The sequence below is a fragment of the Calypte anna genome, chromosome 4B (assembly GCF_003957555.1).
Source record: "Calypte anna isolate BGI_N300 chromosome 4B, bCalAnn1_v1.p, whole genome shotgun sequence".
Classification (NCBI taxonomy): Eukaryota; Metazoa; Chordata; class Aves; order Apodiformes; family Trochilidae; genus Calypte; species Calypte anna.
Genome location: NC_044249.1, coordinates 13079675 through 13104891, shown reverse-complemented (window position 1 = coordinate 13104891; position 25217 = coordinate 13079675). Strand labels below are relative to the sequence as shown.

General features: G+C 38.9%; 1 protein-coding gene across 1 annotated transcript in view; it reads right to left on the bottom strand.

Annotated features, from left to right (window-relative positions):
- Positions 1 to 25217, bottom strand: part of SORCS2 (sortilin related VPS10 domain containing receptor 2) — a gene marked incomplete at its 5' end in the record, with an annotated part of 484969 nt that overhangs the window by 304264 nt on the left and 155488 nt on the right. The gene's annotated exons all lie outside the window — the stretch shown is intronic.

The window sequence follows — 25217 nt, the reverse complement described above, 5'->3', positions numbered from 1 at the left end:
TGCCAGTCCATATTAGTGGTTCTTATACTCATGTTCCCATAGCAACCCCACAGAGGTAGAATGGGAAGAACCTATGTTCTTTGCACAGCTGTTGGCTTTCTTTAATGCAGGGTCAACATCAGTCTCCAACAGTTTGGACCATGCTGTTAGTTAGCTGGCACTTCCTCTGCTCCTGATCACTAGATGAAATCTCCTACATACAGAAACTGTAGGCATTCACTTTGGTTATTCACATAATTAATCTGCTGATGATACATTTATGCCACACTCTCTGCATGCTGGAGCTTGTGAGAGAACAGAATTCCAGACTACGGGTGTTAGGTACATGACATTTTGGAAATAACACAACATTTTGCAGAACTGAACTATAATACCAGTCTCACTCAGGATTATCTAAACCTAATAAATGCACAACACGTATTGCTGGTTGTATATTGATATAAGTAAAAGCAGAACCAACCCATAATTCATAAATAGTATTAATTTCTCCTGTTCTCTAAAGAGTCACAAGCTACTTGACCACTTTGTTGGAATTAATGATTTATAAAAATAAAGGTTTGGCTTAAAATAAAGAAATCAAGAAAAAAAAAGAAAAAAGGTTACAGAAAGAACCCAAAGGACTGTCCCAAAGGACAGTGTATCTACCAATGAGATTCCTGGCTACAACCCAAGCATGCTCCATCAAGTCAGCTATTTATTCTATTGTCAGTGTCTTAACTACAGCTTTCTGCTGGTGCTTGCAATTAAGGAAAAAAAAGAAAAAAGCTTCACTACTGGGAACGTCTATTGGCTCCAATTATTAAGAAAAAACTTTCAGACTGTGCTTTTCTGAAGAATTGAATTGAACTGAATTTCAGCCATGATTATTAACCTTGGAGATTTTCTAAGAGATACAAGAATATATATTTGGCATATGAACATAAAAAAGAATTTATCAAAAGATATAAAAGACTATATTTGTTTCCTTACATTCATATAGAACCAGATACTGAATCTTGAACTTAGTAACACGTTTTTTGTCCCTGTACACAGCACAACTTCTTAATTTCAGATGATTTTCAGCAATGCACTTGGGAGTCACTCTGCCACAGGGTATGTCCAATGTTTCATTACCCCAAAAAAAAGGATTATCATATACAGAAGATCCTGTTTGGTTGAAGTTCCTGTTTTGGGCTGAATTTAACCTTTGTAGGACCATCAACACAGCACCTTCCAGATAAGCCACTTCAGTGACTTAGCACCTCTCTTAAGCTTTAACAGCTTCCAGTAACAAAGGGGTAGGCTCACTGTACTCCTTGGTAGCTGTAGTTGACCTAAGGGATGCACACACCAAATCAGAAAGCTACTGTTGTTCCACACAACAGTGAATGGCTTTCAGGTAATTGCAAACTGCACGGGGGAGTAGCCTTATGTAGTAGATGTTTTAGTTACCTGCAGAATCGGTTCTTAATCATAGGTCTGAGAAAAACTCGCTTGATTTCTTTGTCTGACAAAGTAACCCATCTAGCTGACCATGGGAAGCCAGCTGATGTAATCTTTCTGGATTTTAGAAAGGTCTTTGATACTGTCTCTCACAGTATCCTTTGAATAAAATGTCCAGCATCCAGCTGGGTCAAGCTCAAAGGGTCACATCAGACTGGCGACAGGTCACTAGCAAGGTCTCACAGGGATCCATTTTAGGACCAGTTCTCTTTCCTATATTCATAAATGACTTAGATGCAGGACTTGTCTCACTTCACTCTGCAGGAGTGCGGCCCCATGCTGAGTACTGTGTGCAGTTTTGGGCAACACATTACAAAAAGAACATAGAGTGTGTCCAGAGGAAGGCTGAAAGGTTGGTGAAGGGTTTAGAGGGAAAGCCATACAAGGAGCAGATGAAGGCACTTGGTCTGTTCAGCCTGGAGAAGAGGAGACTGAGGGAAGACCTCATCACAGCTTACTGCTTCCTCACTAGGGAAGGAGGAGGAGCAGGTGCTGACCTCTTCTCTCTGGTGACCCAAGGGACACGAGGGAATGGTAGGAAGATATGCTGGGGGAAGTTTAGGTTAGATATTAGGAAAAAGTTTTTTGCCCAGAGCGTTGTTGAGCAGTGGAACAGGCTCCCCAGGGAAGTAGTTACAGCACCAAGCCTGCCTGAGTTTAAGCAGCATTTGGATGATGCCCTCAGGCACATGGTGTGATTCTTGGGGTGTCCTACACTGGGACAGGAATTGGACTTGATGAGTCTGACGGGTCCATTCCAACTTGTGAGATTATATTTTCCAATCTGGTAAATTAATTTAAAATACATTGTTTTGCATTTCAGAATTAAGGAAAACTACTAAGCAGGGAAAAAGAAAAGCCATAGTGAGCCATCTTTGAATTCTTAAACACTGTTAGCAGATTACTGTCACAACCTAAGAAGTATCAGGCTGCCAGGGGGCTGAGCATTGTTTCAACTATGCCAGTAGATTTCATCCCAGTATCTGAAAAATTTAGGTCAGCTATTTAACAGGTTTCACAGAATTGTCCACTAGACCGTAAACAATTTTTCAGACTAAACAGTCATCCTGCTAACTAGAAGGGTGTTTCTTAATTAATAACCGGATCCAAAGAACAGGAAGAATTTTGCAGAAAAAATGTGAAGGTCTTCAGATACTCTGGATTCTGTGTGTGATTTGTAAGCATGAAGCCCTGTTTCACTGATTTCAATTCAATGGGACTCCACAGCTCCAAGCATTTTATAGGCTAGAGGGAAGCCAACGGTTCATACACGTGGCTGTTCTAGTGAAAACATTTGGATGCCCTGTAAATGGAGAGAGGCCTAAAGTACAACAGCAACTGAGCAACAATTGAGTGTGTGATTGTCAACCAAGTCACACTACCATTGGTCTTAAGACAGCTAAAATAAATTTAGGTCTTTTGTGTTTCTATTGAATAGCTAGAATAAATGTGGACAATGGAGGGGAGTGGGACTCATCAGATTATTTAAAGATGGATTTATAGGGTTACCTTAAGAACTTATAGTCTATCCAGTCTCCTGTTTTATGAGGAATTGTCATCTCTCCTTATGGGCCAAGGTGTGGGAAAAAAATCCCTTAGGATTCCAAATCATGGGCAATATGCACTGGAAATAAAATTTCAGTGGAAGTAATACTGATCAATTTGCCTAAGATAGGAGACCACTTGAACTCTGGAAATTTCTTTACCTCTATTTTTTCACCCTTCCCTACCTTTTAATCGATGGAGGAGTTCAGAAAGAGAATTTTGATTCTCCAGTGACATCTGACATCCCCTTCCTTCCGTTACTTAGTTACTGCCTGGGTGGCTTCTCTCTGTTGTGGCTGTTATAGCTCAAAACTGTTCTTCAAAAAATAGTAGCAGTTTCTGACCCAAAAATTCTTTAGAGATTTAGACCTATCTTCAGTAGTGCACTGGGTTTTCACTGAATGACAGACATGGAAAACAAAAAGAAAATTCCACAGATATTGCTGTCCATGAATAATGAAACTTAAAATTATCCACATTTTTTCCTTCTCCATTTCTCTTGCACTCTTCTGAGAATGCTTTCAAGCAAGGCTGGATCCAAAAGAGCAAAACTTCACTTTAAGATATACAATGTGCTTTTAATCATTTCCTAATAAAATTCTTCCTTTAAAGAAGCCCATTTTAACCCTGTCTTTTCATAACTATGTCAGCTAAGAGGGGTGAGAATAAATTCTCAACCAATCACTTTCCCTGATGTTTATATATTATCTTCCGTGTCTTGTTTTTTATTTCCTTTTCTACAAAGGATTTTCTAAGATTCTTCTCTTTTTGATAAACATTGACTTAGGGAAAAAAATCTTCCCCCCATGCTCCTGATATTTTCTTTCACAGACCATTGTTAACAGAAATATCTATTTTTCTATCTACAGAGATATTCCTAAGGATTAAGGTTCATTTGACCCCAATCCTTTGTGGTTTGAAGCAATTATTATTTTTTTGGCATCTATTCAGAAATCTAATAGCAAGACTCATACGTTCAATTGCATAATTGCAAGTTTTTGTGTTTTCCCAAGTTTATTAGAAGGTGAGAGTACACAGTAATTACTTCTGGGCAGACAGAGATATGAGTAAAATATACTGCTCAGACAGACTCAAGTTCCTGCAAACTTTTTAGCATATGCTTAATTTAATTCATTTGAATGAACCACAAAAATCAACAGAAGTGTTTATGAGAGTCACTGGAACAGGCATTTAATACTCTGCATGACTGGAACACAAGCTGCTGTTTTTCTAAAGAACACAGACTAACTCACCTGTTGAGCTAATAAACTGTAACTATTTCAAGGAGATCAAGATACACTAGGAAAAGGCTACTAATTCCTCACCACTGTCTCCTGTACTTCCAAAATGTTCTTGACAACTAATAAATTCCCTGAGAAATTATGCACAACCACCTACTGTTTCTATCTCTCAAGTCATTTCCACTTTTGAAGAATCAGGCTCTTCAGTCCTCAGGCTTGGGTTAACAATAGCTTTTACATTATTTAAAACAAAGGTGCTTAGAGGAAAGTAATATACAAGAAATGATTAGTATGAAGAGTTATTACCACAAGTTTATTATACAGACCAACTGCCAACAACCAACTGTTCTATTAACAATTTCATAATGTGGTTACACTGAGAGAATTGGAAAAAGAAAACGAGCATTTAGGTTTACTTTGTTGTAGTCATGATGAACGGTGAAAAAAGAGACATTTAGACCATTACTTAAGCTATAAAGTATTCACTGGATAAGCTTCTACTCCTCTCTGGTAATAAAGTTCAGAAAAGCAAACAATGACTTAACATGAAAGACTTAAAGAGTTAGATTTATAGTTCTTCCAACTAAATGGTATCAGGAGAAGAGAGAACTTACTGTGTATGAAGTCACTGACTGGGATCAGTGCATTTGTCTTAAGCATTAGTAGTAATTCTGTACAGTGAATTTATTCATAATTCAAGGCAAGACACAATAATGGCTCAATTCCTATTTTAAGAGGTACTTCTATCCACAAGAGCTGAGTAAGTCACAGCCTTAAAGGTGGCTGTGATTGCTTCCGAATTCAAGACCATTTTAAATACTTTAATACTTTTTAAGTACTTTACACATTAACCCTGCAAACATTTATACAGAAGAGTAACTTTAAGATAACCAATATATTTAATCCACTCTCTAGCAAGCAACAGGATTATATTCTGTTGGTGCTGTACAAACACAGAACAAAAAGACAACCTACTGCTTTCAGGAGCCTCCAGTCCAACTTCAGAAAAAAGAGGTCTTCACATCATCAACACCTGATGTCAGATTTTCAGTGCAAGCTCCTAAGCAGATTATATCTATGTGGCTGGAGTAGCCATACCACTTCATACGTCAGGTCCTTCTAAATAGTAACCTGTCTTGAATGGTGGCAAACAAATTATACAAAAGTATAAAGAGGGAACATATAAAGAATGCTGCTTCCCAAATATATTTGCCAGCAGTCAGCAATTCTCAGCTCAGGCAGCTGGGCAGTTACTTCAGTTTTTAGCAGCTGGTTGCTTGCATAACCACAGGGTTCCAGGTGTTGCTGTCAGGGTTTGGGCCCAGCCAGTATCAACCAGGCTTCTGCCCCACTATGGGGAAGGGAGGAGAAAATCCACCTCAAGGCTCGTTCATGAAGGCAATGATAGAGTGGTGTTCATTTCCCAATTATAGTAACAGGCAATGGAAAATACTGTGTATAACTTACAATGTTCTAATATCTTCAAAAACCCCAAGCATATGTAAAATACAGACTAGTCAACCACTCTGGATTGCTGCTACTCTTAAATTCATGTTACTCCTCATTTCTATAATGGGAAGATGGCACCTCTGGGCATGCTGCACAATGCAGAATTTGCTCAAGAAAATGAAAACTCAATTTGAAGGCCACAGCGAATGACAGGGCCCAAAATTCTGTATTTAATCTTCAGCTTGGGAAGCAGTATCTAACTGCTTCAAAACTTACTGCTTATCAAAACTATTCCTTTAGTTAAACTTAGTTCTTTTTCAAAGTCTGAAACAGTCATCTCTGACGCAAAAGTCTCCAGTTCTCTGCCACTGCATTCTTCTACATAACCAGAGCATTTTTTAGGTTTACATATTTAACACAGCATTTGATAAGCTCTTAAAACCACATCTGCAAACATGCCAAGAGAATAAATTTCTAAAGCATGAAGCAAGAATATTTTTTCCTTGCTTGGCTTGACTCCTAATTGTCAACTTTTTTGAAATATACACTAGCTTTACTTATCTCCTCTAATAATGTATTCTAAAGTGAATTAGCAGTCCTTCCTGCAGAAGCAAACCTAATGTCTGAATTCTTTTCCATTCCCATGAAAATATAAGAGGTAGCAAAGCTGACATCCAAAGACAACATATGAAAAATATCTTTACTCTCTACTGGACACTTCAGGAATCCAGTATTATGGATAGGCAGATCGCCTTGGTCATCAATGCCTATTCACTAACAGAAAAGAAAGATGAAATTTTAAATGCTGTTTGTGAAACATTTCAAATCTGTCTGCTGCGTTACTGCTCAATAGTAAAACATAAAAATTGAAAGTGAGATTCCAATATGCATCACTCAATCCTTTTTCATAGCCAGAGTTGGTTTTTTTTTACCATATAAAAATAATTACCCTCTATTAAAAAAAAAAAAAAAAAAAAAAAAGAAACCATTATGGAACACATATGGAAGCATCTGAAGAGGGTGCTACAAGCTGGGAAAATCATTGATTTGACAAAGGCATGTTGGCAGTTATGCTCATATTGGTTACTCTCCCTCACAGCTGCTCTGTCTCCACCAAGGCCATAGGTTTAAGCATCATTGTACCAGATAACATCATAATTATTAGAGGTTGTATCAACCTACACTGACCTCAAAATGACATTTAATTATCCCTGAGAATGGCTTATGGTGTTCAAATAAAACATAACAGCCTATCACAAAGAGGCTTTATATGGCTGTATATAGGAGCAAGAACCTTGATGCTTCATCAGTATCAGCCAAAGAATCATCTTAGAATCATAAAATGGTTTTGGTTGGAAGGGACTTTAGAGATTACCTGGTTCCAATCTCTCTGCATGGGATGGGGCACCTCCCACTAGACCAGACTGCTCAAAGTCCCATCCAACCTGGCCTCAAACGCTTCCAGGGATGAGGCATCTGCAAACTCCCCGGGGAACCTGAGCCAGTGTTTCACCACCCTCACAGTGAAGAATTTCTTCCTAGTGTCTAATCTAAATCTCCCATTCCAGTTCAAAGCTATCACTACATGCCCTTGTAAAAAGCCCCTCCCCAGCTTTCTTATAGGCACCCTTCAGGTACTGGAAGGCCACTATGAGGTCTCCCTGGAGTCTTCACTTCTCCAATGAGAAGAGTCACCATGTTTTTGATGAATAAGGACTTATGATGAATAAGGACTGAACTATTTCTGATTATTGTAGATATCTTAATTTGTTTTTTAAAAGTGAGAAGGATAAAAAGGGTACAAGACACTTCTACCTGAAATGCTTACTGCCAGGACAAACACACTGAAGAATAAGGCAGTTAAATTATAGTGACGGAGTGATGCTAATTAATATTTTAGTCAGAAGACCAGAAACATCAAAGAGGCAGATGCAAAAACTTGTTTCACACCTTCTGTGATATAGAATGTGTGTGCTCTATTGAATGGCTCTACCATGCTTAAGGGTACATTAACACCCCTAATTTCAAAAGGCAAAATCAGGTCTGAACCATGACATAAAAACAAAATTAGAGAGGGGTGAAAAAAAAAAAGAGCCATGGATTTGCCTAGTAAAACAAGAACAGCACAAAACAGATCTAGGACTGTTACTTCAAGTGCTGCCTAAAAAACCCCCTCTAAATCCCCCAGCATGATCATCCTCCCTGCGCGGTGGGCTTTGGTGCCTCTCCAAGCATGGACCATTTGTTCTGCAGCTTCACACCTGGACAGAGTAGGCCCAATGCCATCCCCTTTTCATCCTTTTCCTGGGCAGAAGTTTCTCTCTATATATCTGTTCTTAATTTTAAGTGTTTCATTCCTATTTATCTTGCTAAAATAATTGATTCTGACAGAGGTGCCAACACACTACCCACACTATGGTGTGTAACCATTCCCACTCAAATGCCAAGCATGTCTGCTCCCTGCAACTCCATTCAGAATAAATTTGGAACACCTCAAATGACATTAAGAGAACTGAGCTACTGTAAAAATACTGGAAATTACTACCTTTGAGAGGAAGAAGGATGAAAGCACATTTATCTTCAGCATTATCCCTGAAACAGCAGTACTTCATATCTGTGCCAATGGAAAGGGTTTAAAGAAGCTGACGGAACATCCAACTGGGTTAGGAGGCTACTAGAAAGGGCTTGGGAGCAGTTGGAAAAATTGTAGAGAGGCCAAATATGTCAGAGAAAACATTGGAAGGGGCCAAGGGAGTGCTGGAGAGTTCTCCACATTCAGTCCACAGCCAAACCAGGAGGTTTCCAATCTGTAAGACCTGAGTTTTTGCCAACGTTGTGTATTTCCTCACCCAGTTCTGCCCTAGGTGTTCATTACTTTAAAAAGCCATGGTACTATCAAAGCAAATGGAATTATACAGCATTATCTGTGAAAAGAAACTGCTATTTCACCAAGAAATGCCCCATCATTTTGGATCCCTAGCTAATGGTGTCCTGTCACATGGAACCTTTCTTTAGTTTAACCACTATGAAGAATATTAACACAATCAGAGCCTGGTTTCAAATTAGCCTTGCATTCCAATCTTAAACCACTAATACATTTTAAATGACCTTCAGATCACACAGATATAAGCAGGAAAAGATTGTGGGCCCTGATAAATGAGGTCTATTGTAGTGGAACAAAACAATCCAATGCTAAGGTGAGGCTCTCGTGGCGCAGCTGGTTAAGACCCAGTACTGCAATGCTGAAGGCCCCGGGTTCGAGACTCCACAGAGAGCATCACCCTAGAGGCAATGAGCGCTAGTGGCGCAATGAAGGTAATACAGTGCTCTGAGAGCTACCAGTCTCTCTCATCTAACCCAAGAGTGAGCTAGTCTGTGGGTGTGAGTTTCACCTTTTATTGGCCCCCTGGTCTTGCACATGCTCAATAGGGGGCCTGCCCTAATTGGGCACAGGTAGATTTGATACCAGCTCACACCCACTTCTCGGTAATCAGAGGCATCTGATTGTTTTGTTCCACTACAGTCTATATTTCTTTATTCCAGCGAAGGTTTAGGCATTCAACAGAATCTTTAGAGACAGTTTTTGTAAGTCAGCATTCGGCAGGCTGTAGGTAGGACTACAAAGCAGTTTCAGTAACAAACTCTTAATGTGAAATTCTCCCCCTTAAAGACTGATGTTTCTCATGCTTGATCCCTCCTCTGTGATCCCAGATTGTTTTAGAAATATGCTAAGAACTTCTTCCTTCATGTTACAAGAACTACTCCTTTCTGTCTTCATAAATGTTAAAGTAGTCACAACAGTTCAGCAGCACAAGATTTTGAAGATAAATATTTTTAATTCAGAGTTAGAACACTTCTGAACAGTTCTCTCTAACATTTAAACCATCTTAAGGCTCTTTTCTGTAAAAACACAGAAACTTCAGGCTTCTCACATCCCCTTAGCATAAGGTATCAGTACCATTTTACAGTTGGGAAATAAAGACAGATTTATCCCATCCTTTGGGATGCCCTAAGGACAGAGACAGATACCTCTGGAGATCACTTTTGCCTATCTAGATCAGAATATTCATTTTAATATTCTTTTCATTTGAATACTTCTTTTCCATATTGATTTATCATGCTGAGAACCTACACTTCCAGCTTGACCATCTCAGAAAAACTGGATGAATCTGTGCTTGTATGAGTTGCAGAAGAAGCCCAGGCAGAGCAGAAAATGTAAAAAGAGGACAAACTGAGAAGTAGATCAGTAGATATGACACATACTGTGTGCCACTAACCTTAAGGATCTTCTTTTCTAGCACATGATGCTCCCAGACCCAAGTCATGCATCTGTTCAAAACCACTTACCCTAACACTGGTACTCATGACTTAGAGCAATCACAGTATCACAGAATTGTCACAGTTGGAAAGAACCTCTAAGAATACCATGTCCAACTGTCAACACTACCCCCCACCCCCAATAAAATATTAATATATCAATATCTGTATCTTCCACAAGAGCATGTCCTGAAATGCTTCATCTACACAGTTTTTAAATACTTCCAAGGATACCTCCCTGGGCAGCCCATTCCAATGCCTAACAATTCTCTCAATAAAGAAATTCTTCCTCAGATCTAATCTAAACCTCCCCTGGTGCAACTTCACCATTCTCTCTAGCCCTATCATTACTCACTTGGGAGAAGAGGCCAACACCCATCTCCCTGCAACCTCCTTTGAAGTTGCTGCAGAGAGCAATAAGGTCTCCTCTCTGCCTCCTCTTCTCCCAACTGAACATTCCCAATTCCCTCATCCTGTCCCCATGGGACTTGGTCTCCAGACCCTTTACCAGCTTGGTTGCCCTCCTTCTCTGAACTCACTCCAGCAGTTCAATGTCTGTCCTGTAGTGAGGGGCCCAGAACTGAACACAAGACTCAAGGCCATTGACTACAGGGGCATGACTGCTTCCCTTCTCCTGCTGGTGGCCACACTATTCCTGATACAAGCCAGGATGCTGTTGGCCTTCTTGGCCTCCTGGGCACACTGCTGGCTCATACTCAGTGGGCTCCCAGGTCAACCAGCACTCACAGGTTCTTTTCTGCCTGGCAGCTTTCCAGCTACTCATCCCCAGGTCTGTAATGAGCCTTCCCACCCTCGAGCAGACCAACACTCCCAGCCAGCTTGGTGTCACCTGAAAACTTACTGAGGAAGCCCTCAACCCCTCATCTAAATCATTAATGAAGAAATTGAACAGGACAGGCCCCAGTACTGAGCCTTGGGGAACACCATTTGTGACTGGCCACCATCTGAATTTAATCCCATCGACTACACCAGCATTTTGCAGAAAATGCATAAAATGCACCTGCACTTTGCAGAACCAGTAGGTCCAAAGCATGTGCTTCTATACTACAGATACCCTATCTGCCATGTACTGTAAACTCTGCCAAAAAGTCAACATTTTCAATATGGAAAAATTTGATTTTCCCCTTACACAGCTTTCCTCCAAGGAATAAATAAAAAAGTGAGGAAAGAGTCAGAATAAACTTACACAATCATGTATCAAATCAGAAGGTGCAGAAGACTATTTTTTCTAAGTACTAGAAAACCCACTTCATTTCTTTAAAAAATGTCATGTATGACTATGATGCATTTTACACCACAGTACTTTATTACAGAACCTAATACTGTTTAAGAGTTAAAGCTTATGCACAGTGTACTTAACCTTTACTGTTGTCCTTCATTATATTGAGCATCTATCTAAAACTGCTATTTATTTTCCAATCCTTATTAGAAAAAATTTCTGTGTATTTGTTGTAAATGCCTCTCTATTTAGATTCTATTTCTGAAATTTACAGCATAGCCTTCTTTGTTTACAAGTCAACAGTATTTTTCTTATAGAAATTACCTTATTACAAAAGAAAGAAAAATCTGAACCTTTTAACTCTTGCAAATTGTTTTTCTTGAGTTTGGCAGGTTAAGCAATGCCATGACAGAAAGAGTGAAGAAGATGCAGCCCAAACCCAATGGCAAACTTTCAGCTCTATGTTGTGAGCAAATGCATGGTCTTCTTGCCCCCTACATATCCTTCCATACCCATACATTAGACCCAAAGTCTATTTAAATGAATCAGAATGTGGATTAAGCCCATTCTAAACTTATTAAAAGAAAATCATGAAAGAAACAGTCCAAGTTTTATAAAAACAGTATTTGCAAAATTCTTATACATTCTGTGCACAGGAAAAACACCACCAATGTATTTTTGACAAAAAGCACATCCCTGTACACATTTATGACTTAAAATGTCGAGTTATAAAGGACATGAGACTACTCAAATTTAGGATTATACCTAATGGTGCAAGCTTTTTTATCCTCTAGTGGGAGCTTACACATATGAAGCTCTGTATAAATATGTAACTTCCTTCAAGTAAAAGTTCACTCGCGATGTAGAAGAAAAAATGAACAGAGGTAGACTATAGAAATTACCTCAGATCTGTTATTAAAATCCATGACCACATACATATGTTTGGTTTTAGAAAAATACTGTATCTTGCAACAATTTTACAAGATTATAGGCCACGGGAAAAATATATAATCCCACACATCTAAAACATCATTCAATTCTTTAATTTTTTCCACTGTGGGAAAAAAAAAAAAGTTTTCATCAGCACAGAAAGAATATTCCAACCTCTTCCAATGCCATTATCTTCTCAGATAGGTCAGTACACCTGTGGTTTTCAATAGCAAGTAGAAGGGAAAAGACGCTTCCAATCCAGCTCCAGAAATAGCCTGTAGAAATTTATTTTGGAGACACAATAAAATGAATAAAACATCGACTCAGGATAACTCAGCCACCTCCTGAAGGCAGAAGCATAGAAGTATGTCAAAAGCTGATCAAGATTTGGGGCAAGATTTGGGGTGGTGGGGAATCTTATATCATATCTTTCCCTGCCAATTCTTTTTTTTCCCATTGGAGAACAGTGACATTTCAGAGAGAACAATGTCCAAAAAAAAAAAAGAATCTAAGCAAAAGTTTATTCATCTAATATTTGACTTTCAACAGTCAAATGTGCAGATGGCATCCCAAAGAAAACTCTTGCACACAATATAGCAAAAATACAGATCAAAATGCTCTTTCATTACAGATGTTTAAATTTAGTGCCAGGAGACATCAAATCACTCCAGAGATTTCCTACCTATTCTCACAGAAATGTATGCAATTTCAAGACATTGATTTCCTATCAACAGGGAAAGAAATTAAGTTCCCTTGGTATTCCCTGTTCCAGAGAAGGTGAAAGCTTCCTTTAATCTCTGTGACAACAAATAGACACCAATTTACCTGAAGTAATATTTTTTGTGGCTTTCCTCTCCCTTCCCCAAAATCATGACACAGTCTGAAGTGCACTGCTAAGAGAAAAGACACAACACGTACCACTCTAATAACTGGCACTAACTTGCACTAAGGTATATCAGAACAATGATGAAAACAATTTTGAACTAAAGAAAGAGGAGGTCCCATATATGGATGTAAAGAACAGAGGACTACAGTTAACAAATAGGAATCATCCAATAGCTGGAAATAATGTGAATTCCCCATGAATAAGATGAAAGGGCAGTAAATGTGCTGCCAGAGAAATGCATCAACCAGGAAGGGGAAAACAGATGATCAAACATGTCAGTTCATTTCTTTGGTTCCTATCCAACTCAAACGGTGCTCCTTTTCTCAGTGGGTTAAGCTATTTGGAGTCCTTATCAGTCTCTAAGAAACACTCACTTCTCAGTGCCTTAAGAGAAATAGCACAGGGAAATGTGCAGGCTCTGATCACAGTGGGCAACCTGGTGCCCGCCAGTCCTGGTGGTACCAGCCAGTCCTGGTACCTAGGGTGGTCCTTCCTATATTATTTTCTCACAGCAAAGAATACCAAGAATTTGTGGCTGTGCATGACTAGCTACTAAGAGCAAGGACTGAGATATTGCAAACTCAATACCTAACACACCATACCCAGGAGTAGAGCGATGACTAATAGGAAGCTGAAGTTTGTAAAATCGATTTGTGTCTAAAACCAAGTCTACCTGCTAAGTCTCTTACTAAAATAAATAAATAAATAAATTTAAAAAAAAAAAAAATTAAAAAAAAAAGCTACTTAGATATTCCTCCCCCCTCCCCCAGATCAACACATTACAGATACATTCTTCTTGATCTGTCTTTAATTATTAATTACAATTCATCTTTGCTGAGACTGTCATGGTTGTTTCACACTGACAGAGGAGGGGATCCATCCCACTTCAGCTACAAGAAGGGTAGGAGGATGGGTAAAATTTAAAAAGGGAGAACAAAACAAAACAAAACAGTAAGACCCCAAGACAACCTGTTTGTTTTATAGTTTCAGAAAATGATACTGTTTAAAATTTTACTTTCAATACCTAAGGAAAAAGTCAGAAATAAAAAATTAAATAACTGCCTATAACTAAATACATCTTATCCAGAAAGCTAGAATTGAGCTGCAAATCCATGGAAATAGATATTTCTTGAAGAAATTGCAACTAAAACCTCTATTTCAGTAATGTTCATTACAGTAAAATATAACTCCTTGTTGCAGGTAATGGCAGATAATGATCACAAAAGCTAAATGTTTCCTGACTAAATTCATAATGAACCCAAATGGGTAAAGGCTAGGTAGACAAGGTAATTCTTTAATACACGTTTTTACTGAAATCAAACACTTTGCTTCCCAGCAGACACACCTTTTTACAGCAAAGTGAATTATTTCTGTACATAGGCAGTTCAGAGAGCTTGTAAGGCATTTTGTAGTTTAGCTTTTATATTCACTGAAATGTAGGCAGGTTCTTGCTCTGAAGATGTACCTGTATCCTAACGCACCCTATTACCTAAAACTATTTACATTTTGTGCAAGATCCCATGATCCTGAAGGTTCAGGTGTCAGAAAGAGGCATGAAATTCTGATTTATTCTAAATAATTAATTTGATGCTTTTCTCTTATATTGGGATGGGAGGACAGGGATGAAATCCCATAATCACAATGTTTGTCTCTGAAAAAGGAGTAAGGAGAAGATGGTTTCTCAATGGAGCAATGAGACAGCAACAATTCTGGGCAGCAGAAATGGCCCTCAAAGGAAAAAGCACAATCAAATTTCCTAAAAAGGCTCTCTTTATAAAGATGCAGTAAGGAAAAGATGTAGGTTCTTTGCATCTTTTATCTCAGACACTGTTTCATCCAAGGCTGTGGATGAAAATTCCCTGAAGGAATACAAATGTTTTGGGATGTACTCTCAGGCAGATGGGACTGCAGCTACAGCCAAGCCCATGTCCAGGAGGAAAAGGCTTCTCTCCTAACCTCCTGCAGATTGATCTGGAGTGCCAGATAATTACAGTCTCACTTGAGACTTCCAGACATTGCAAACAGTTCAATTACAACACTCACTTGGCCCTTGAACTAAAGGAATAAGGTGAAGACATCTCAGATGCTAAGTCAAAAGCTAGAAGGGATAACCTGCTCCTTCCTGTCCAGCTCCCTCTCCACCATCTCTTCTGGACCCAAATGCATGTAACTCAGAAACATACCTAAAGCTCATTATTCAAAATACAGCTACCTACATTTACAAAAATCATGAAACTCCTACATCTTCTACGAAGGAGTCTCAGTGTTCATACAGTCAGACAGGTATGGTGACATGTTTCTAGATTAAATTTGTCTACCTTCGACCTTCAGCTATGGTACCTTGTCGTGTTCTTGTATAGGAGATTAAAAGGCCCATGCTGACAAACGCATTCTCCCTATATAAGTACTTACATACAGCAATCACATTCTCTCTTGACCCTTTCTCTTTGATAAGATTAATGATAGACCTCTCTACAACTCACCTCATAAAGCTTATTTTCCAACATCTGGATCATTTTTTGTGGACCCCTTCATCCACTTCTCACCCCCTGTCTTCAGAGTATGTCCTGCAGAAGTGAACACATTTCTGAAGTGAGGGTACCAGATCTGAATACCAGTAGGTACTAGAGGCAGACTTGTACCTGACACACCCTTTACAGAAAACCCACAGAGACCTTACAGGACACTCATCAAGTTTCCATGAACAGTGATTCTGGGATAAGCCATCACAGTGCTGCTGGAGACTGATATTAAACATTTTGTTCTGCTTTTCCTAAAAGGGAAAGACCACCTGGCAAGAATGCCTGATAACATTATGGCAAGCAGAGGGAGGATTAAATGAATGCAAATACAGACAAAAAACCCCAGCATTTTGTCATCCACACCACTGGGTTCTCCCCAGGAATACAAGAACTTTCCAAGCCCAGAAATTATTAATTTCTCAGTCTCCAAAGAGGTGTTTTCAATCTGTCTCCTCTTGTTTAGCCTACACCTCCAGCCATAACTATTCTAACTAGTCTCTGCTCCCTCAGGATAACTGACAGTAGAATCCAACTGATTTTCTTCAGAAGAAAGAGCAAGTTTGTAAAGCAAAAGTAGGCAGCCAGAGAAGAAAGAGGAAAAAAAAAACAACAGTCTTCCAAGTTTGGATCACAAATACAGGTAGGAATTGCAGCATCAAGTACAAACCTATTGAGCCCTTTCTGCTGCATCAATTCAGCTTAAGTATATGTTGAAGTCACCTCCAATAACCTTTCACTAGGTTCTGAGTGAGGTGCAGCCTTATAGCTGCACAGCCTTATATCTTTTTTTTTCCTGATGTACTGCTCTTCATCTGGCTGTATTAAAAATAATTTTGCTAGAACGTCATCATCTCATCAGCCATTTCAGATTGTCCTTGCAACATCCTTCATTATTTTAATAGTTTTTGTACCACGTACGAACTTAACAGCAAAATTCAAATCCTTGTCCATACCAGTGAGTGAAAATACAGCATTGGATTCAGAACCAAAGCCTAGGAACTGAAGTAATGAGTTTTCACAAAACTGTGAATTTAAAATCCTTACTGCTTCCCCAAGGGAGATTTTTAATTTTTTTTCTGGCACTTGCCCCAAATAGATTATTCTAGCTGGTGGAAAAAAAATTCTGACTTCTGTAGCCAACAGACCTGCCTTGGATTGTAAACACCCATGATCCTTTTTTCAGCACTAAGCCATCATGTGAATTCACAGCTTTTAAGGAAACACCATGTGTTCTGACTGTCATATTTACCCAACATTAAAAAGCCTACCAGGAAAAATACATTTCATTCTCCTCGCTCAATGGCTTACATTCCTAATTGCAGAACGGGAAACAGTTGAAGAGTACTGTTCACTGCATTTCCTCATGCTCAGCACTGAAGTGGCTCCAGTGTTTCAGTTTGCTTGAGGGCTTCCTAAGTGCTTGCTCACATCAACAGAGATAATCTCACTCATCACAACTCACCTCTTGATCACTTCTCCAGGAAAATAAAGCCTAAGATTTTTACTTAATATCACCATTATAACCAAGCACTCTCTATCCTCCTCTCTTCTTTCAAACTGGGTTTCCCTCCTATTTTTAAAAAAATTTTATTTTAATTTTTATTTTTCCCCTCAGAACTGGAACAAAAGCTGCAAAGGCAAAGCTATTCAGCTCTTCATGGCAACTTCAACATATAAACTAAGCATCCTTACATCCATGTGGTTGTGGGAATGCTACCACTGAGATTTAGCATTCAGCAACTCCCTAGCTACCACTACATACAATATCTGGAACACAGTGCCCATTTTGGGGATCCTGCTGCAAGAAAGATTGACAGACTGGAGTGAGTCCAGTCGAGGATTCACAGTTCAGCACAGGATTCACAGAGCTGAAGTACATGATAGGTATGAAAAAGTAAGGGAGCTTCCCTTGTCTAGTGAAGAAGAGTAAGGCATTTCCTAAGGAGACAAGTTCTTCCCAGAATCTGAGAACAAGAGAAGAAAAACTACAAGCTGAATTGTAAATTCCAGTGGGACACAGAAGGGAAAATATTTTCACTGTGAGAGTATGTAAGTACTAGAAGAGGTCACTCAGCAAGGCTAAGGAATTTATATCCTTGGAGACCTCAGAACATGACTGGACCAGATCCTAAACAACTTCATCTCACTTTTGATAAAGCCCTATTTTGAGCAGGAAGATGGACCAGATGATACCTCAATGTCCATTCCAACCTCAAGTATTCTGCACCTATATGTCACAGGAATTTATTTTTTTTTAATTCATTTCATGTTCCTTAATCTCTCATGTAAATATTGTATTTTAGGACAGAAGATTTCTTGATCAAATTTCTGAGTCCAAAAACTTCAGAGGAAACTTCAGAGGAAACCAAGTATATTTTATTACCATGACCACTTTTACCATTTTGTAAATAATACAAAGATTTTATTCTCCATTTAATTATTGCTGCATAAAAACATACTTCAATAATTTATAATGTATGAGCTCTATTCCTGCTGTTGCAGATAGCTCTTCTCACTATGCTAAGCAGACAGTAAAAAATCTTGCTTCTTCTGAGATAAAGCAAGTTCAGAGAAAGGATTTTCACTCAGACTTTACAATCACTAACTCAGTTTCATGGCATAATTCATGGACAGAGTACTGAGTATATTTCTACATTTCAGCTCTTTTTTACCTTTGCCATTTTTAAATCCTTTCTCATTGTCACATTACAGCAAGGGAAACCCTACAGCTACAGTAACTACAGCTTAACCACTTTAAAAATATTTAGAATCCTAAAATCATTTAGGTTGGAAAACACCTTGAAGATCATGTCCATCTGCTAACTCAGTGCTGCTGATTCCACCACTTAACATTGTCCCTAAGCCTTTTGAATACTTGGAGGGTTGGTGACTCCCCCACTTCGCTGGGCAAGCTGTTTCAGTGCTTGACAACCACTGCAGTGGAGAGATACAAATTTTAGTAGGAATTACTTACTAATGAGCATGACTGATAAGAGTCCCTTCCTCCTTGAAATTGACTTTCTTTAGTAGATCAATAGTTGTATCCAATGATTTGGTCACAGCCATTAAGCAGGTTAGTGGCAGTCTAGGACCAGAGCTGAGGCCTCGTAATCACACCACCTTCACCACTAGACCATCCTGCCTTCACACATCTCAATCAATTTTTCCAGTGAGATGCTCTAATTCATTTGTATATATGGTTAAATGCATCAATAAACATAAATAATAGGCTTTAATAATTTGTGATAGAAACCATCATGAACATAGGGGTATTTGTTACAGATTAGCAAGTGTATTTATAATTGTTATGCTTAGAATTGAGCCAGTAATTCTCTCCAGAGAAGGAGCAAGAAACATTATAACTTATTTTTCTAAGCACTGTTATATACACTCTTTGGAAGGGCAGGACACTATATACCAGTGATAAATGATCTTCCAATACGCCATCTATAAAATGGTTTGAAATATACTGGATGAAAATTGCATTGAAATACAGAGCAAATCACATGCTGTCATTTTAGAAGCCAAACTGTATGTTGTTGCAGTATACCTTTGACTTAAATTCATATCACTGAAAAGCAAAGGGAGAAAGGTAGTGGTAGGATGGCTCATTTTGACAAAGCACCCTGTAGCAAGCATATCAATTACGTTTGCATAGATCTCCAAGAACGAGGCAGTTAATGAAACACTGATCATCTCCCCCAACTCTAAGATAGACATGTTAATTAAAAATTAGAGGAAATCATCATCATATTAAATGAGTTCACTGAGAGAGAGTATAAAAATACCTACCAGCCAGTGGTCTGTATGTGAGACTTCCTTTCAACACTAATTAAAATGGATATTTCTGCACATGGAAGTGTACCCAATGAAACACAAATAATAGTGTAAGTTTAACATTTAATGATTTCTCTGTTAAAGACTTTCATTCAGGAATACTATAATTTACTCTGAGTAAGATCCACTTAATCACCACACTTACTGCTTCTTTTTTCTTCCTACATTTCCTTTTTCTAGCCAGACATGAAACTGGTAACTTAAGATTCAAATTTTGATCAGTTAAGCCTTTATCTACTACATTTCCCAACCTCCATCTTTATTTTCTAACTTGTACCACAGATGGTCTAGCTGCAGCTGAAAAATCTTCCATAGCTTCATGAGCTGGTTTCACCAGTGAATAAACCACTGACAAGTACAGCTTCACCCCACAACAGAGCATTCCTCCCAGCAGCAGGATGACTTCAGTTCAGCTGCACAAGCAAAAAGAATCAGCATTAAAGAAAGGGGAAGCAGGAGCCAGGTCAAAGGGAGTAAGGAGAAGAGGGGAACTGGTCTGGAGGCTCAAATCCTGACACAGAAAATTCAGATGAGTTTCTCTGATGGTAAACTTACAGCCTCTTAAGGAATTCTCCTCCACCTTAACTCCCCGTGAAAAGAGCAGATATAAACCACTCTTTTTCCTTGGTTTGCTAAACCATTATGATCTTCAAGCAAACGCTTTCTCTCATACATGTGTGAAGCATTTAGTGGGACCAAATCCTGACCTTGACTGAGATCTTGGTTAGCAAAACGAAAGAATCCAACATCAAGCACTCCAAACACTGACAAAGCTAGGATTAAAACCACTATGTCTTTGCCATCTCTGTCTGTCTTTGCCAAGGTATCTCTTAGTAAGAGATTCCCAAATCAGCTTCTCATGCCTGTCTTCACATACAAAGCTGCTAACTTAGAGGAGACTATTTTTAGCTAGGGTGCCTGGTTTCCAAGAGCAACCAGGGCTACAGCTGCACAGCTTGTCTTTCACATCTCCTACCACAATGAGGTGGAGCAGCCAGACCAGGCTACTATAGCAGGATGAGTGAGATGGGATCTGCCCTAAGCACTCACTGGGATCTCAGATAATGTTAACTCTTTTCAGCACATTCATTTAAGTGAAAAATTTAACAGACTGCAAAGAGAAGACTCAATCTATACCCTGCATTCATACTAAAATGATTAAACAAGCTTCCTTTTCTTAAGATGCTCAAGAGTGGATGAGCAAGAAGAGATGAGTCACTTTTCTTTTTGAGCTTAGATTTCTGTCAAATCCATCCTGCTACTGCAATAGAAGTGGAAGGCTTCTATTGGAAGCCCAATAGAATGGGCTAGTAGCCCATTATGAAGAAAATAATGGTATATTGTTGAAACCCCACTTTGGCAAGTGGCCAAATATGTTATGAATTGCTGTCTTAATCAACACTGCTAATAAAAAAATATATTAAAATCCACAAAACGCATCGACAACCTATTTTTATTGTTAAGCTGCACACAAATGCACAGAGAAGACCACAGAACCTTTCAGAGCAAAAGGACACATAGTTTAAGAAAGATTAAAAAATCCTGCAGAAAAGCAACACAGCTGCAAGCAAGTGGCCACAGCAAACTGCAACAAGCATGGACTTGTTCAGCTGCGTGAGCAACATTTTCTGAGCCTGAATGGTGACTTTCTCAAACACTCATCATAAACTTCAAATGACCCTTCCCCATCACCCTCTGCAGTGTGCTCAGAGGGAACAGAAATCATGACCTTTATGAAACACGGAAGCACGGGCTGCTATGTGGCAAAAAGAGTTTAATGTATTAGTTGTGCCACAGAAGGGACAGGAAAGTTCACATAGTTTCCTTCTGCACAAGACATTCCCTTGACAAAAAAAGCTCAGTATAAGCAGACAGGATTCCCAGAATCGGAATCCCATCCAGCCAACACTCTGACAGCCCAAAGAGGACTCAGTTAGGAGAAGCCAACCCTGTACTTCCAGCGCAGAAATAATGATTCAGCAAAGAACCCAGGCACGTACTGAGTATTCACAGAATTAACTCCAAAGTTCTAAAGCTAGTTTTCTAAGCTAGCTAATGTAATTCATTAGCTAATGTTATTCATCAGCTGTAAGTTAAAATTAAAGAAAAAATGCATTGCAAAAAAATGCATTGCAAAAAGTTGGGGGGTTTTGTTTTGTTTTCTTTTATTAGTCTAATTTTAATTCTAACATTCCTTCTATGGGAAACATTTCTTCGAACATGACTGAATTTTAATGTGATAGAGTGCCACTGAATTGATAGTTAGGTGAAATTTCTTTTATTACACACACAAGATTTTTGTAAATTATCTTCTACAAGCCTGCAGCACTATTGGGGAAACAGTTCAGAAATAAACAGGTTGTGAGCAATCCTGACTTACTTCAATTTAGGCCACATTGGGTTAATGGTTATTGAGGCCTAGTTAGAGGCTTTCTGAGAATGAGCTACTGGGAAAGAGATAACTTAATTGGCAACAGAAGAGGAAAATAATTATGTGAGAAGAATCTTTCCGTGAGAATGGTATGTGTAATTGGAATACAAAGCCACCTGCATGATAAGATGGTGTAAACAAGACTTCTCTATATAAAGTGAGTGCAAGTTGTTAATAAACGATTTCATACAATCATATTGATGTGCACATGGAATCCTTAAGCCTCCGCAGACTGTTTTCCCACACAGCACATTAGAAGCACCCAATACTTTGAATACATTTATATAATTAAAGTTGGATTGGATAAACTATGAGGTTGTTGCTGTCATGCTTCTGTAAATATCCGAGGTGCCACGGGTAATTGTATTTATTAAAAAAAAAAGATACTTCATCTCAGCATCTAATTCTTGCACCCACAAGGATGACTGTATGTTCATTACACTTATGAATTTCTGCTTTAAAGAATTTCTCAGTATGAAAGAATAAGAGTGACAGTTACAATTAAGATAAAATTCTTCTCACAAAACCAAAATTGGTTGGTTTGATTCTTTTTTCTTTCCTTCTCTACAGACTCCACCAGTGTTACAGGAACAGTTCCTGTTACATGAATATGATAAATTAGATTGTACATTAGAATCTACATCAATATATCATAAAAACATCTCTTTTTAAAGTTGCATCTCCTTTCCTAAAACAGATAATTTAATTTTGAACAGGAAATATTGGTGGCTTGAAAAAGAAAACATTTGAAGTCATCTCCTCACAAGCCATTCAGCATACCTACATATTATACACCAAAAGAATCTCAAATAATATTATATATTCTACTGATGTAACACCTGGTAACTGCAAAGCACTGTAAATTTCATGAGAAAAAAGCTAGCAGTAGTCTAAGAGGACAATTCCAGATAGGTTACAGAAAGAAGTTGCCCCTTAACAATTGTACCTTTGCAATAGTACACTGCACCATGAAAAGGAATAATCCTATAAGACCAATTCATATCCTTAATACAGTATTCTCATAGTAGCTGTAGGGTTTTTTTTTTTTGGTGGAAAGCCATATTTCCAAGCATTCCTTCCTTTTATGAACTCATTTAACAACACTGCAAGACTACAAACATTACTCTTAAAACGGCAAACTGTGTTGCTGTATTTGTGATTTTACTGTAATCCCCTTCTGTGGAAAAGAAAAAGACATGGGAACAAGCTATAGACTAATAGTAAAATTCCTAAAAGAGAAAAAAAAAAAAAAAACCCAACCAAAAACTAAGAAAGAAAAATAAAGCATTTGGCAATGTGCCTGGCTATGCTTCACCTTCAGTTGGTTTAATTTAATGCCACTGCATACAAGCCAGTATTTAGTAGCCAGGCTCAGGCTGCTTACTCTAAATCTAAAAATAAGATGAACTGAGCCCAGTTGCTGTTTAGGAAGAGCTACAGTGCACACTGCGTGCTGAACTCTCATGGTAAGGTTTCAAAAGCACCTCATTTAACCACTTGTTTTCTTTCAAAGTTTCACTATCAGCTTTACATAAACAGCTGCTGTATCAGAGTTAGGCTTAGTTTGACACTACAGCAGAGCTACCCCTCAGGCTTCTGAAAAACACCAAAGCATTGCTTCAGCTTGATTCTGACAGGCAAACACCAAAAATTAATTTTCTATTGTCAAGCTTTACGTTGGCTCAGGCATTATCTGCCTGCACTGTTCCTGTGGATCAGGTATCATCTGTCTTCCAGAACCAGGCACGGAGCCAGGAAGAATTTCACACTGCACTGCCTGGCTAATTTGACAGCATTCCTCCAGATCACACCTGGGCTGCTGGATGATGAAAGAGAGTGCCTGGGCTGGTATCAACAATCCTTGGAGCCAGGTTCTTATTTCTGATTTGCATTGACCTCAGAGAAGCAACCAGGGAGAAGTCTCCCAAGAGGACAGAGCCACAGGCTGCTGCCAATACACTCCTGTTCTGTGGGGTCTGCCCAGAGATGAGGGGGAAGAAAGTACAGAGGGTGGTGCCCAGGGTCTGCAGGAAAACCTTCTCCCTGTGGGAACTGTGGACCAAGGCAACCCTGGTCACAGGCACCTGAAGGCAGTCAGAGCCTTTTCACTGCTACACAGCTCCAGCAGTCAAAGTTCTCTTACCTAAGGTGGGCAAAGGGGCAGAGTAACAGCCTCACAGCAATAGGTGCGTGTTGCAGAGCCCCAGGTGTGGGTGAACACACTGCCAGCCCTCCCCAGCTGAGCAGAGCTCAGCAGAGTGACAGGTGTCACTCTGACCACAACAGTCTGGTGGACCATGTGGTGTTACAAATCCAACTGTGCAACTGAGATGCCATTTAGGTTCAGTGGGAAAAAATCAAAGCCGTCATCAGTCTGGGATCCCATTATTGGATCAAATGTAACTGTTTTATAAGCCGGTAACAGAGATCCCTGGCATTTAACATCCTCTCAGTTTCACAGACATTCATGGACTAAAGGAGTGTCTCCATTCTCAAAACAAGACCAAAACAGTTCCTCCTGCTATACACCACCTCATGCTATACACTATTGCAGAATTTTGCAATACACACACACTGCCTAATGTTTTGGGTTTTTTTTTTTAACTCTTGCAGAGAGTGGGAGGAAAATATTTTTATCAGGATGGGGGTTTATTTGTTTTTTGTTGTTGTTTTCCTGTTGTCAGCTTTTTACAATTCTCACATTTGTTCTGATGACAAATCCAAACATGAAGCACAATTCTAAATGCAATTAAGTAGGTGACATACTAACATTGAAAAGCAATAAACTATCAAGATGCAAAAATATACAAAATATTTCAATTAAAACTGTGAGACAGGCTCTAGAATAATTTAAACCCAATGCATAAAATATTACCCTGTTAAGAAACTCTGAAAGCACTTACTAAAAAAGATGCATGTATCAGAAATCTTCATACTGCTGTTAGACAAAAGAAGTGCTCAGACGGTGATTGTCAGCATTACTCGATCTACTACAAAACAAGCAAACTGATGAATTATTTGTGGTGGGGTTTTTCAGTACCAGTAATGAATCAGGGTGCTTTTAAAGTTATATAAGATTAGGACCAGATGCATCTAGTGTCTAGGGATGTTAACACCAGGTAGTGCAGGGGACTTGACATTTACACATTTGTGATGGCACCATAACTGAGGCTACAACACAACAGTGCTCTTCTAAACACAGACAGCCAGAATATCCCTGTCCTGCTTTATAAGCGCAGGGAAGCAGAAAAGAACTCCAGGATAGTACCACTGTTCCCTGAAGTGGAACCACCATAAAACCACCCATTCAGGTGTTTGTTTAGCATGGTACTTGAGA